At 46.1% G+C, this 13,622-nt stretch overlaps 1 protein-coding gene across 1 annotated transcript in view; it reads right to left on the minus strand.

Moving 5' to 3' along the window:
- GABBR2 (gamma-aminobutyric acid type B receptor subunit 2) overlaps positions 1-13,622 on the minus strand; it is a 337,637-nt gene that overhangs the window by 38,478 nt on the left and 285,537 nt on the right. The gene's annotated exons all lie outside the window — the stretch shown is intronic.

Below are 13,622 nucleotides of genomic sequence, written 5' to 3' on the forward strand. Positions count from 1 at the left end.
GACCAGCTGGACTTTAGGTCTTCTGGATTCAGCTTTTTCTTCTCTTTCCTTTTTAGCCTTAACTATATTGTCCTGAAGCTATATCTAACTCTGGCATTCACAGGGCCATCCTGGACCCTTTCTAGAGACTGGTGAGGGGCTAGTCCGGAAGGTTTCAAACCTGGCCACACAATAAAACCTGGGACAATTTAAAAAAATCCCAGCACCTTTGGCGATTCTGATTTTCTGGGGAGTGTGCCCTGAGCACTAGTATTTTTAAAAAAGATCTTTTCTGGGCAATGCAGCTAGGATGGAGAACCACAAATGTAGCCTATCTTTAAGACGATTGAAAGATCTTCCTCCCCCACCTTTAAAATCGTACTTATTTTTCTTGTCAGTATCAATTATTTACCCAATAATTTAAGCCAGGAGCTGAGCAACCACATGACCTGGTCAAGAGGTTGCAAAGCTAAAAGAGGCATGTCAGGGGGGCAAGCCCATTCATTCATTCATTCATTCATGCATTCCTTTCCTCATCATTCATGTTTCCATTCAACCAACATTTATTAAGCATCTACTATGTACCTGCCAGGCCCTATGCTAGGCTTTTGGGTAGAGCCCTGAGCAAGACAGGCAAGGACCTGATTTCATGGAGCTCACATTCTGGTGGAGGAAAATAAAAACAGAGGAGAGAGTGAGGGATAAATAATGTGCTGGAAAAGCAGAATGAGGTGAGACAGAATGTTGGGGGCCATGTGTGGCTAGTTAATTAGCTAATGTGTCAATACTTCCCAAATCTATCTATAAATTCAATGCAACTCTTATGAAAATCTTCGTGGTCTCTTTTGCAAACAAAAACTGATCCTATAATTCTAATGGAATCAAGGGACCCTGAATAGCCAAAACAGTCTTGAAAGAGAATAATGAAGTCGCAGGACTTACGCTTCCCAATTTCAAAGCTTACCATAAGTGACAATAATCAAGACAGTGTGGTGTTGGCGTAAGGACAGACATGTAGATGGATGGAATAAAACTGAGAACCCATAAATAACCCATAATCCATGGTGAATTGATTTTGTATAGGGGTTAGAAGACTATTCAATCGCGGAAAGAATATTCTTTTCAACAAATTGTCTTTGGACAACTAGGTATCTTCATGCAAAAGAAAAATTTGTACTGTTACCTCACACAGTATAAAAAGTTAACTCAAAACATAGAATGAAAAACAACAACAACAACAACACCTTGACAGAATGCCTAAATGTAAAACAAATGCTATAAAACTCTTAGAAAAAAAGTGAATGTAATAAATCTTCATGACTCCAGATCAGGCAATGGTTTCTGAGTTACAGTATCTAAAGTACAAACAACCAAAGAGGAAATAAATAAACTGAATGTCATCAAAATTTTAAAATGTTTTGCATGTCACAGGACAGCACTGAGAAAGTGAAATGACAGCCCACAGAACGGGAGAAAATATTCCCAAATCATATACCTGATAAGGATCTAGTAATATCCAGAATACATAAAGAACTCCTACAAATCAACAACGAGAAGACAAATCATCAAAAGTGGGCAAAGGACTTGAAGAGTTATAATCTCCAAAGGAGACATGCAAATGGCCAACATGCACCTGATTACTTATTTGATAATAATTCTCTTCAAAACCCCAATGAGATATCCCTTCATACCCAACAGGATAGTTATACTCAAAGGGCAGATGAATACAATTTTTGGCAACAATGTGGAGAAAATGAAACCCTCATACACTGCTGAGAATGTAAAATGGTGCAGCCACTCTGTTCCTAAAAATGTTAAGCAGCACTTTATATGACCCAGCAATTCTTCTGTGTATGTGTGTGTGTATGTGTGTATCCAAGAGAACTGAAAGCACATGTTTACGCAAAAATCTGTATATTGAGGCACCTGGGTGGCTCAGGTGGTTAAGCAACTGCCTTCGGCTCAGGTCATAATCCTGGAGTCCTGGCATCAAGTCCCACATCGGGCTCCCAGCTCCGTAGGGAGTCTGCTTCTCCCTCTGACCTTCTCCCCTCTCATGCTCTCTCTCTCTTTCTCAAATAAATAAATAAAATTTTAAAAATAAAAACATGTATATGAATGCTCAGCAATATTTTTAATAGCCAAAATGTGGGAATAACTAAAATATCGTTAACTGATGAATGGACAAGTAAATGTGGTATATCCATAAAAGGGAATATTATTCAGTCATAAAAGGAGTGAGCGTGGATCCGCGTTACAACATGGAGAAACCTAAACAACTTTATGCCAAGTGAGAGGAGCCAGACCCCAAAGGATGCGTGTTGTACCATCCCACTGATTGGACATGTCCAGACCAGGCAAATCCATGAAATGTAAAGCAGATTCCTGGTTGCCAGGGGCTGGAGGGAATGGGAACTCTGGGGTGATGGGCCGAAGGAGAGGCGTTTATTCTGGGGATGATGAAATAGTTCTGGAATTAGATAGTGGGGATGTCCGCCCAGTCTTCTGAATGTATGAAAATTCCCTGTGGAATACATTTTAAAACCGAATTTTATGGCATCTGAATTACATCTCAGAACAAACCACCAAAAATGATTCTCTCTGCGGTGTGGAGAATGGCTTGCAAGTAACAATGAGTGGGAGCAGGGAGCCTGCTTAGAAACTCGGGATAAGAAAAATAAACAACTTCCGTGCCTTCCACCCTAAGGGTTCTTCCACGTAATCCCATCTCTTGGGCAGTTTTGCCTCATAGCGCCCCCTTCTGGGAGGCCAAATACTGAGCATGATGGTGCTTTGGAATTTGGTGGTAGCAGTGGAGGTGGACAGAGTGATGGGTTAGGAAAGGGTTTGGTCCTAGAGTCTGCAGGATTAGTACAATACCTTTCAGAGAATATCCCACTGACGTCCTAATGTGGTTGCTCTAAGGCTGAGTTCATTCAATTATTTAATTACTATTATTTATTGGGTACTATGTGCTGGGTGCTTTTCCAGGTGCTGGGGGTCTGGCAGTGAATAAAAGACAACGTTTCCTCCCACCACGTCCTGAAAGAGCTCACATTCTAGGACGGGGCAGTATTTGTGACAGCGATAGGAAGTTGGATGGAATGTGCTAGACTCATGCATATAGAATGTGCTACCGTCACTGTACTATCTATAGAGAACCCTGTACATCAGCACCTGGTCCTCCCTCCCATGGGCACATAGCGGGACTGCTTTGCCCTGCCCCACTGAACTCAGGCATTCGCTGTTAACATGTTCTTCCCACTAAAACATGCGTGGAAATGACATGCGATGCTGTGCGAGTGGGAGCTTTCAATGTAAGGGCACGCTTTACCGTGTACGCTTTCCCTTTGCCACACAAACGGCCCCAACAGCTGCGTCCTGGGTTTGGACACTATGGGAGAAGCTGGAGTTAGTCCTTGATGGACAAGCGCTTACTATTTCCAGTCCAGAGTTTTCTGTTCTTTTTTCTCCTACCACAGCAAAACCTCGCACACCCTGATACAGGTTCTCTCTTGCTTTTTCATCCTCTGAGGCACATTAAATCCAAATTCAATCCTGGCTCCTACTTTAGAAAAGGAAGCCCAGTCTCTCAGCACTGTCACTTAAACTTCAAACCGAGAATCTGGGGGCCTGTGTCAGAGAGAAGATGCCGTCGACGACAACTCCCCCTGCGCGTGTCTCTCTGTGTGGAGCTAATCTTGCCCTCCTGGCTATGGAGTCCTTAAGAGAGGCTGAGCATGGCAGACAGTGCCCCCTACCCCTATCCTATAAATGCTGAGGGAACACCCCAATGACACATAGTTTACGAAGAGTAAGTTGTTTGGAATTTTCCCCCCTAAAAAGAGGGAAGGTCTCTGTGGGCACCCCAGCCGACATTTCTGCCAACACGGATGTGTGGGGTTGGGGAAAAAAAATCATCAAAATCTAAAGGCTCCTTTTGTTCAAGACCTGGAATGGTTTTACCAAGACACGCAGTGGTCAGAAGACAACAGTATCCCAGAGAATTTTCTAGCCCTTCTGCTCCAGGTACTTGAGAATTTCTAGTAAACAGATCCCCCCCCCCCCCCACCCCAGAGCAGCACCTGGTCCAGAAAGGACCAGAGAATTTCTAGCCTCAGGGCTGTGCTTCCTGAAGGCAAAAGGGAAGCCAACAAGGAAGAGGAAAGAAACTAATCTCTCACATATCTAAGATGCCTTCTGATGATACAAGATGTTCCAGAAATGTGGCGACGGCCGGCAGAGCCCGTCTGTCCACACATGGGGCCCACAATGCTGACTGCAGCCGGGGCCAAGCTGGGACCCACACCAGAAGGCGAGTATCTGTGGACATCCTTAAATGTCTCTCTCGCATATTATTCCAATTAAATCTTGCCCGGCATTCTCATTTTAATAACTTAATATGGAATTTACACCTTGCCTGCTCTCCCAAAGGGCCTGAGGCAGCACACAATAAAAGCCCAAACACAACAGGACAGTTAAAAATAAAGACACACGATCAGAAAGCGAGATAATCCTCCAGGAACCCGAGATAAGATGGTTATTGCCGCTGGAATGTTGAATCTGGCTCCTACTTTCTGGCAGCCAAGGTTAAAAAGAAAACGGAGCCGCTTATTCACTTACAAACTGCCTGATCGAAGGAAGGAAGTAGATACAAGTTCACGGAGAGAGCACAGCCCATTTCCTGGCGGTATATTCCATGAGGATCTAGGCTGTGGATCTTCAACTCAGGGGCACTAAGTTACAAGCGGAACAACAGTTCTTTAGAAAAGATGCTGAATCATTCTTCAATTGGCAGCTTTAGCCCCATAAGTGGGCCCAGGATAAAAGGTGAGGGTGTAGTATTAAATTAAATTGCAACTCGGCGAAGACATTTCTCGAAGAAGCCGGCTTAATGGGCCCAGACAGATGGGTTGAATTTGGACATCCGGAGGCATGGGGAGAGAGTTCCAGGTGGAGGAAACAATTTATTCAATAAATATTTACCGAGTACTTACTCTGAGCCAGGCCCTGCCAGTGAGTGGGTGCTGGGGACACACAGATGGCCTTGCCCTCCGAGGAGGTCACAGACCTGGGGGGCCAAGGTGCACAGTCAGTTACCAGTGTTGTGACTGGAATGAGAGGGCAAAGAGAGGAAGGGGCCTAGGCAGACACACTCAAGGCGGTCCACGTGTTCCAAAGGGTCCTGGAGAGGATGCTTTTGAGCTGCTTCTTGAAGGTCAAATCGGAAACTTTTGCATGAAGATGGCATTTTGGGGCGGTTAGGAGCATGCTCTGGGTAGAGAGGACAGCACGTACAAAGGTGTGGGGGAAGAGAGAGCGTGAGGGAGTGGAGGAAGGCCGATCCTTCAGGGTAGCTGAGCTCAAGGAGTGAGGAGGGGGTCACAGACAGGGAGGCAAGTGCAGTCAGAACCTCCTGGCCCGCTAAGGAGTGTGGGCTTCGTCCTCTAGCTGATGGGAGGACTTGAACTGGGAGAATGACTTTGCCAGAAGCTCAGAGGCTCTAGCTGTCTCCGGGGAGTAGTCAGGCCAACTGGGGCAGGCCTCAGTTAGCAGACTCTGCCAGAGGTCCTTGTGGGGCGTCCCACTCCCCTGCCTGGAGTTGGTCCGCATTTGGCCAGGGCCCCAGCCCAGCCATCCTGGACCCCATGGATGACTAGGGATGATAAAATCCTGTCCCACTGTCCAGGGCTGACACTGATGACACAGCACTTGGAAGGTGACCTTGTGCATCAAAGCTCTGGACCACCAGGCCACCTGTGAGCAGCCCACAGAGCAGAGTGGACAGAGTGGACCCCGATTCTTAGCACTACCCTCACCCTGGCCATTCTGGTATCTCTTTATTTAAAAATGAATAGAGTGAGATGGAAGTTGGACAAGCTTTATAAGGATACCAGATGTTTTCAGAAAGTATGTGCTCTGTGATTGGATTTTTTTTTTTTTTTTTTTTTTGCAGAGCAACTGTGGAGGGAGGTAGAAGATAAGAGTTAAAATTATTTAAAACTCTATGTATTTGCCTCTTCCAATATCCGTTGCCATAGAAACATACTGGAATAAGCCACCAGTTTCAAAGCCAAGTGTAGTCTATGACTTTGAAAGCCCTGGTTTGCTTCCGCAAAAAGGATGGTAAAAGCAAGGAACGTGGAGGGAAGTTTGAAATACCCCTCTGTTCCAGACTGCCCTTACCTTGATTACTGCCCAAAAGGCCAGAAAGCCATAGAACCCAGGTGCTGGGAATTCTCGAAGGAGGGTGCTTGCAGCCTGTGGAGATAGCCTTTCACCATATCCATAAATAAACGCCACACACATGGCTCCCATGGGTGACTGGACTGCACGTGATTCTGTTTCTTGTTGCAACCTGCCTGGGAGCAGGTGGGGGATGTCTTTAGGGAGGGCAGGTGCTCTCAGGATGCTGCCCCAGTGGCTGCCCTGAGGCTCTGTGGGGTGTTCAATGCTCAGCGACCTCTAGTGCTGTCCGCCATTTTCTCTTCCCTTCAAAATCATTTCAGAGCGGTCAAGCAGAAGGGTAAGAGGTGGCCTGGTGTAGAAGGCAGGTTTGGGGAAAAAACAAACAACCTTTCCACTAGATGTAAAGACTATTTTCACACCATTAGTATATCCTGCTTTTACTTTAAGGGTAAATTATCTCAAATTATTTTCCTTAAAAGAAAAAAATCCCCTATGTGTGTGTATGAATACACATAGGGTCAATTCTTGGTTTTCATCTTACTTGATCTAAAAGCAGCCTTTGACCTACTTGATCAAAACTTCCTCTCGAAACACTTTCTTCACGTGGTGTCTTAGACACCAGACTCATCTGGTTTTCTTCCTATCTTGGTGACTTCTTCTAGGTCCTTTGCTGTTTCTCTCCTACCTTCCTGATGTCCAAACCCTGGAGCAATTGAGGGTCTGTCCTTGGTCCCCTTCTCTTTTCCATCTATATGCCCCACCCTCTATCCCAGCACTGTCTCTGTGCTCTCATCCAGGTTTTCGATGCCATTTATATGTTGACCACGTCCAAGTTCCCATCTCAGGCTTACACATCTCCCTGAACTCCAGACCCATGTATATTACACCTACTCACCATCACCACTAGTAAAGTAGTATTCAAAAACGAGTCTTTCCCCTTTTCCTTGAGAATACACATCATAGTTTAAAAACCCCTTTTTGCATACTTGGCAGATTTACCCACACCTGCTCTATCTGAAATGCAGAAACGGCCAATCTTCCCATCAGATGCTGTAAGGCAGAGGAAGGGAGGGCTGAGATGCAATGTGGGAGCACTAAGCCTGGGGCCAAGTCGGGGAGGGGGGACCTGTCATTCCTCACCTTGGTCTGCAGCATTTGTCTCAGGGAGCTCTCCCTCCTTCAGATGCCCCCTGTGCATAGGCAGCTCTCTCCCTTGGCTCCTTCCTTCCTTCCTGACCACTACCTCAAAATTCCCTCCCCAGGCTTCTGTCCCATCAGGGCTTTGTGGGTGCTCAGGCTCTCGTCAGGACGTCTTCACTTCTTCCTGCACCCACTCCCTGGGTGACTGCTCTCACTCCCATGGCTCCCATCCTCGATGTGTTAATTGCCCTCCACCCCCATCTCAGTCTACTGGACAAACTACTCCTTTATGCCCCAAGACTCCGTGTTGCGTCTTTTGAGCCCCTCTGCCGAACCTGCTCCTTACTCTGCACCTTGCCTCAGTGAACAGGTCTGCCATCCACCACCCAGAGATCCGGGCACTGCCCCTGCTGGTTCCCTGTCCCACCCTTTAGAGTCAATCAATCATCAAGGCTTGTCATATCTGCTTCCTTAATCTCTCTCAAAGCCACCCACTTCTCCCTGTTCCCACTGCAACTGCCTTGCGTTAGGTCACCGTCAGCTCCTGCCTGGATTATAGCAAAAACCATCTCTGAGCCATCTCTGGGCCTCCAGCCTCGCCCCTCCTTCTCACCCTGTAGCCAGGGCAAACCTGATCATGTCACTTCCCTGATTGAATGTCTTTAATTTTGAAGTTTAAACTCCTCTGTTTAGCACATAATGTCCCTAACGATCAGGTTCTGACCACATCTTCATTTGTCTTTCCTGTCACCTCCCCAAAGGCACTTTTGGCTTTGGCCAGCAGAACTATTTCAAAGTATCTCTCTCGCACACACATACACATACACACGTACACTCTCTTTAAGAAAAAAAAAATAATATACCAACATCATTAATATAGTGAGAAACTAGGTGCTTTCCCTCTAGGAATAAGGTTGGAACGTCTCCTCACCATTCCTATTCAACGTTGTACTTGGAGCCCTAGCTAATACAAATATTAGACAAAAAAGAAATAAAAAGTATGCAGATGGGAAGGAAGAAACAGAATGGTTTGCTTGCAGTTGACATGATTGTTTAGGTAGAAAGTTCCAAAGAGTCAACAAATTATCTCCTCCTGGAGCTAATAAACAATTATACAGCAAGGCTGTAGGATATAGGTTAGTATACAAAAGTCACCTGTTTTCCGATATGCCAGATATGAGCAACTGGAATTTGAAATGAAAGATACAACACCATTTGCATTTTTACTAAAAGCAAAATAGAATACTTAGGTATAAATCTAGCAAAATATGTATAAGATCTATGAGAGGAAATCTATAAAACTCTGATAAAAAGAATTCAGAGAATACCTAAACAAATTAGGAGATGTTCCATATTCATGGATAGGAAGATTCAATATTGTTAAGATATCCATCCTGTTCAAATTGGTCTACAGATTCAACACAATCCCAAATAAAATCCCAGCAAGGCACTTTGTGGATATTAACAACCTGATTCTAAAGTTTATGTGGAGAGGCAAAAGACCCAGAATAGCCAATACAATATTGAAGAAGAATAAAGTTGGAAAGCGATTTGACTTCCAGACTTACTATAAACATATAGTAATCGGAACAATGTGGTATTGGCAAAAGAACAGACAAATGGTTGAATGAAATAGAATAGAGAGTCCAGAAATAGACCCATACAAATATAGTCAACTGATCTATGACAAAGACACAAAGGCAATGGAGAAAGAATAGTATTTTTGATAAATGGTGCTAGAAAAATGAGACATTCATATGCATAAAAATGAATCTAGAAAATGACCTTGTATCTTTTCACTAAAGTAACTCAAAATGGACCATAGACCTGAATGTAAAATGCAAAACTATAAAACTTCTGAAAGATAACAGGAGAAAATCTAGGTGACCTTGAGCTTGGCAATGAGTATTTAGATGCAATACTGAAAACATGCTCAATGGAAGAAAAAATATAGGTTGGACTTAATTAAGGTAAACAATTTGTGTTTTGCAAAACACCCTGTTAAAAGAATGAAAAAACAGGATACAGACTGAGAGCAAAGATTCACAAAACATATCTGATAAAAGACGGGCATCTAAAATATACAAAAAACTTTTAAAACTCAACAATAAGAAGATAGTCTCATTAAAAAGCAAGTAAAAGACCTAAACAGACACTTCGCTAAAGAAGATATGCAGGTGGCAAATAAGCACATGAAAAGATGTGCCACATAACACATCATTAAGGAAAATGTGAATAAAAATAAAAATGTGATATCACCTTGTACCTACAGAACAGCTAAAATCCAAAACACTGACACCAAATGTTGAGGATGTAGAGAAACAGAAATTCTTATCCATTGCTGATGGGAATGCAAAACGGTCCAGCCATTTTGCAAGACAGTTTGGCAGTTTCTTACAAAGCTACACATAGATTTCGCATATGAGCCAGCGATCATGCTCTTAGATGTTTACCCAAATGACCTGAAAACTTATGTCCACACAAAACCCTACATAAAAATGCTTATAGCAGCTTTATTCATGATTGCCCAAACTTGGAGGCAACCAAGATGTCCTCTGATGGGCAGATAAGTTGTGGTACATCCATACAAAGGAATATGATTCAGTGATAAAGCAATGAGTGACCATGCCATGAAAAGACATGGAGGAACCTTAAATTTGTGTTGCTAAGCTGAAGACACCCATCTGAAAGGGCTACCTACCATATGATTCCAACTACATGATATTCTGGAAAAGGCAAAACTATGATGACAACAGAAAGATCAGTGGTTGCCAGGGGCTGGCAGACTACTAAGGGCATTTAGGACAGTGAAACCCTTCTGTACGACCTGTAATGGCAGCTGCATGACTTTTGCATTTGGCAAAACCTATGGAACGTGCAACACAAAGAGTGAACCCCACCTAACCATAAATTACAGATTTTAGTAAATAATAATGAATCAATATTGGTTCAGCAATTGTAACAAATACACTCCACAGTGCGAGATGCTAATAATAGAAGAAACTGTGGGGTGTGGGGTGGGGTATATATGGGAACTCTTTGTGCTTTCTGTTAATTTTTCCTGTCAACCAAAAACTGCTCTAAGCAAAAAAGCCTATTAAGTACACATTTTAAAAATGATACATATAGTACATTGAGAATAGCGTCTGGCATGTAACAAGTGCCCTATAAATACTGTTCGCATGGAAATGAATAAGGCGCGGAGCTGGGATGTCTCTAGTAGGACCACAGAACCAGGTTTTCATTCTCTGGACACTTGCACATACTCTTGCTGGGAGAATCTCCTCCGCGGGTCCTCCCCGTTATTGGCCAACTCTTCATCCTGTTTACTTCTAACTGCTAACAGAATCGACATGATCTGAAGTGATCCTGCTTGGTCATGTGTGTGTTTACTAGCCGCCCCCAACTAGCCGGTGGGCGTCATGAGCTCAGTGGCCATGGCTCCCGTGCTTACTTCTCTCTCGCCAGTGGAAGATGTGGGCAGGGGTGCTGGCTGGGCAGTGTGTGTGTGTGGAGGTGGGGTGTCTCTGGGACGTGGCTTTGTCCTGGAGAAGCTGGCAGTCCAGTGAGGGCCGGGGCAGGAAGGCCCACAGCAGAGCTGAACAGCACGCTAAGTGTCCCGACAGAGGAGTGTTGGGAAGCCAGTCCCAGGAGTGGGGAGGAGCAGGAGCTTAAATTTGGTGGAGCCAGAGAACTCAGAGACACATCCCTGGAGAGATAACCCAGGGCCCTGGAACTGAGGTTCATCTGCTTGTCAGAGAACATTCTGGAAGGGGAAACAGCATGGGCAAAAGCCTGAAATCATGACACAGAGCAAGGGCTACGACTCGAATCCTGAGATGTTCAGAGCCTCCAGAGTGTCCAGAGCAAGGGAAGGTGTCCAAGGTCGATGGGGAGTGGGGGGGGGACGGACCACAAAGGTCTTTGATCGCTTCGCCCTCAAGCAGAGACTTTCTCTCTCACTGAGGGTCCTGGAAAAAAAACATCCCCTTGAAGGACAGTTTAGGACAGCCCACCGCCTGGCACACTGTTCGGCCACCACGCTGTGTCTGACAGAGGCAGGTCGGAGAGAAATCAACCCGCTGCCTGGTGCTATTTGGTGGGAGAACGGCAATAAGCCGACAGGGCTGCGGGTCGACGAATCAAAGGGTTCCGCTGCCATGGCAACGGAATGACAAGGCAACCCTAAAAATAAGAGGAGGAAAAGAGGAGCAGGCCAGAAAAGGTTCACAGAGACATCTCAGCCGATACCTGGAGGGAAACCGAGCTGGAGGGTGTGGGCCGAGAGCCAGGGAGTTGCTCCTTCTCCAGGCCCCACCTTGGAAAGTCTGGATGTCCCTGAGCAGGAACGCCCCCTCCCCAGACTCCGTCTCCTCATCTGTGTATGCAGTGAGGCATTTCCGGGGCCCCTCTCCCCGCTCCTCCATTTGAGACCCCTTGCTCTGGAAGGTCGCACACGGCGTAGGTTTCTCCGCATAAGCCACAGAGAGCCTCGGTACTTATTTCAGAAAGGATGGGAAGAAAGGTATGGACGGTCAGCAGCAGCGAACTGTGGCTTACTCTAATCCGACTGCACAAGGTTGATCTTCTTTAAAGGGTCCAGAGGACCGGCTTCCCGGGTCCCCTTCCTGAGTCTCCTGACTCGGGCTGACACCAGCCCTGCAGCCCCTCCATGCCACAGCCAGAGCATGGGGGAACTCCGGAGCGTACTTGGCCTCCACCTTAACCTTGAGTGGAGGACAGGTCCGGCCTCGGTCCTTCCGCCCAGCTCCGGGTCTTCTGGCCGGATCTGTCTAACTCGCTTTCTCATCCCAGATATCCTGGGTCCTCAGTCTGGCCGCTGCTCTAGCCCGAGCCCTCGCCTGCATAAAGTGAAAGCGCTTCCCTGCCTTGCCCACTGCATAGATCTGTGCCTGTGGCCAGGGTCGGCAAGAGCCCCTAAGAACCGCAGAGCCCCGCGTGTGTGCTGAAGGGTGAGGAGGGTAGCATAGCGTGTGAGAGGATAGTTAGTGGTGTTGCTGCTAACCTGCTAGGTAGCCTTGGGTAACTTTGATAATGTCTTAGGGCCTCTGTTTCCTAGTCACTAAAATGGGGCTAAGGGTAGCATGCGGGCCACAGTTACTAGGAGGCTTCAGTGAGTTCATGCACGAAGCTGGCTATCACCGTTACTGCGGTTGCCATCATTGCCATCAGGGCTTGGGATCAGCAACCCCCCAGCTCTCCCGAGCCAAGAAGCCCAGTCAGCCACGGTGGTTCTTCCTCCTGTTGACATGCTGTCTGGATTTCCAACTCCTGGCAGTGTATGGAAACCCCCCGGGGTGGAGTGGGGCGGGGGCAGGACAGCTCCTTTGCAAACTGTATACCAGGAGTGGTGACCAGGTGTCTCCTCCCCTCTGGAAGCAGCCCCAGGCACCTCCTGCCCCCTCGACCCACGGTTACAGCTCGAGTCTGGGCCCTCCTCCTCACCAGTACGGGTCGTGCCTGTCAGAAGTTCTGCTTCCTCCCAAAGTGAGGCGGGAGGCATGAGACAGAGACCCCGGCCCTAACGGAGTATAGTATGTCTGCGTGGGCAGGGAACGGCATTCTCTGCCTGGGCTCTGGCTTCCTGACTTCTCACTACGCTGAGTAAACCCTCTATCCGCTCCCCTGCAAACTAAGCTGGGCATCTTATTTGCTAGAAAACCATCTTGTCTGGAAGGGTAAAAACCTGTCTCCAGGGCATAAAACGACCATATCCACATTAGTTTAAGAATCTGAACACTACAGTCCATAAGAAGATTTCTCTAATAATGCAGAGTCTGATTCTCTCGGTAGAATTTGCTACGCCGTAAGATCAGGACGCATGGCACCCGCCATCCAAGCCCGGCCGTCTCCTACAAAGGCAAGGTTAATTGTCCTAAGAGCAAAGCAACAAAACCACAACTTCCAAAGGGTCTTGAACTTCCCTACTCTGGAGCATCCTGGGAAGACCAGAGTGAGTAGAGGGCATGGCTGAACACAAGACTGTTAAAACATATAATTTCAGGTACTTCTATGTAAGGGTCTTTATTTTAACACAACTCCTCACTTTGAAAATCTCATAGTAACCAGAAGGAGCTATCAGAATGTTTACTCCTGAGTACCATTCCTTAGGGGAACTTGCTTTAAAGAGGTTGAAACGCAATGTCATTTCTGGGCGGATGGATCCTATTAATAGGGGCTTTGACAACGTGCAGAGAACATACTCATTTAAATAATCCAACATTTCTTATTTCTGCATATATTAATATCACTAGACAATCCTTTCACCTTGTTTCCCCCAGGAATGAAGACTT

This window comes from Mustela nivalis (genome assembly GCF_964662115.1).
Source record: "Mustela nivalis genome assembly, chromosome: 13".
NCBI lineage: Eukaryota > Metazoa > Chordata > Mammalia > Carnivora > Mustelidae > Mustela > Mustela nivalis.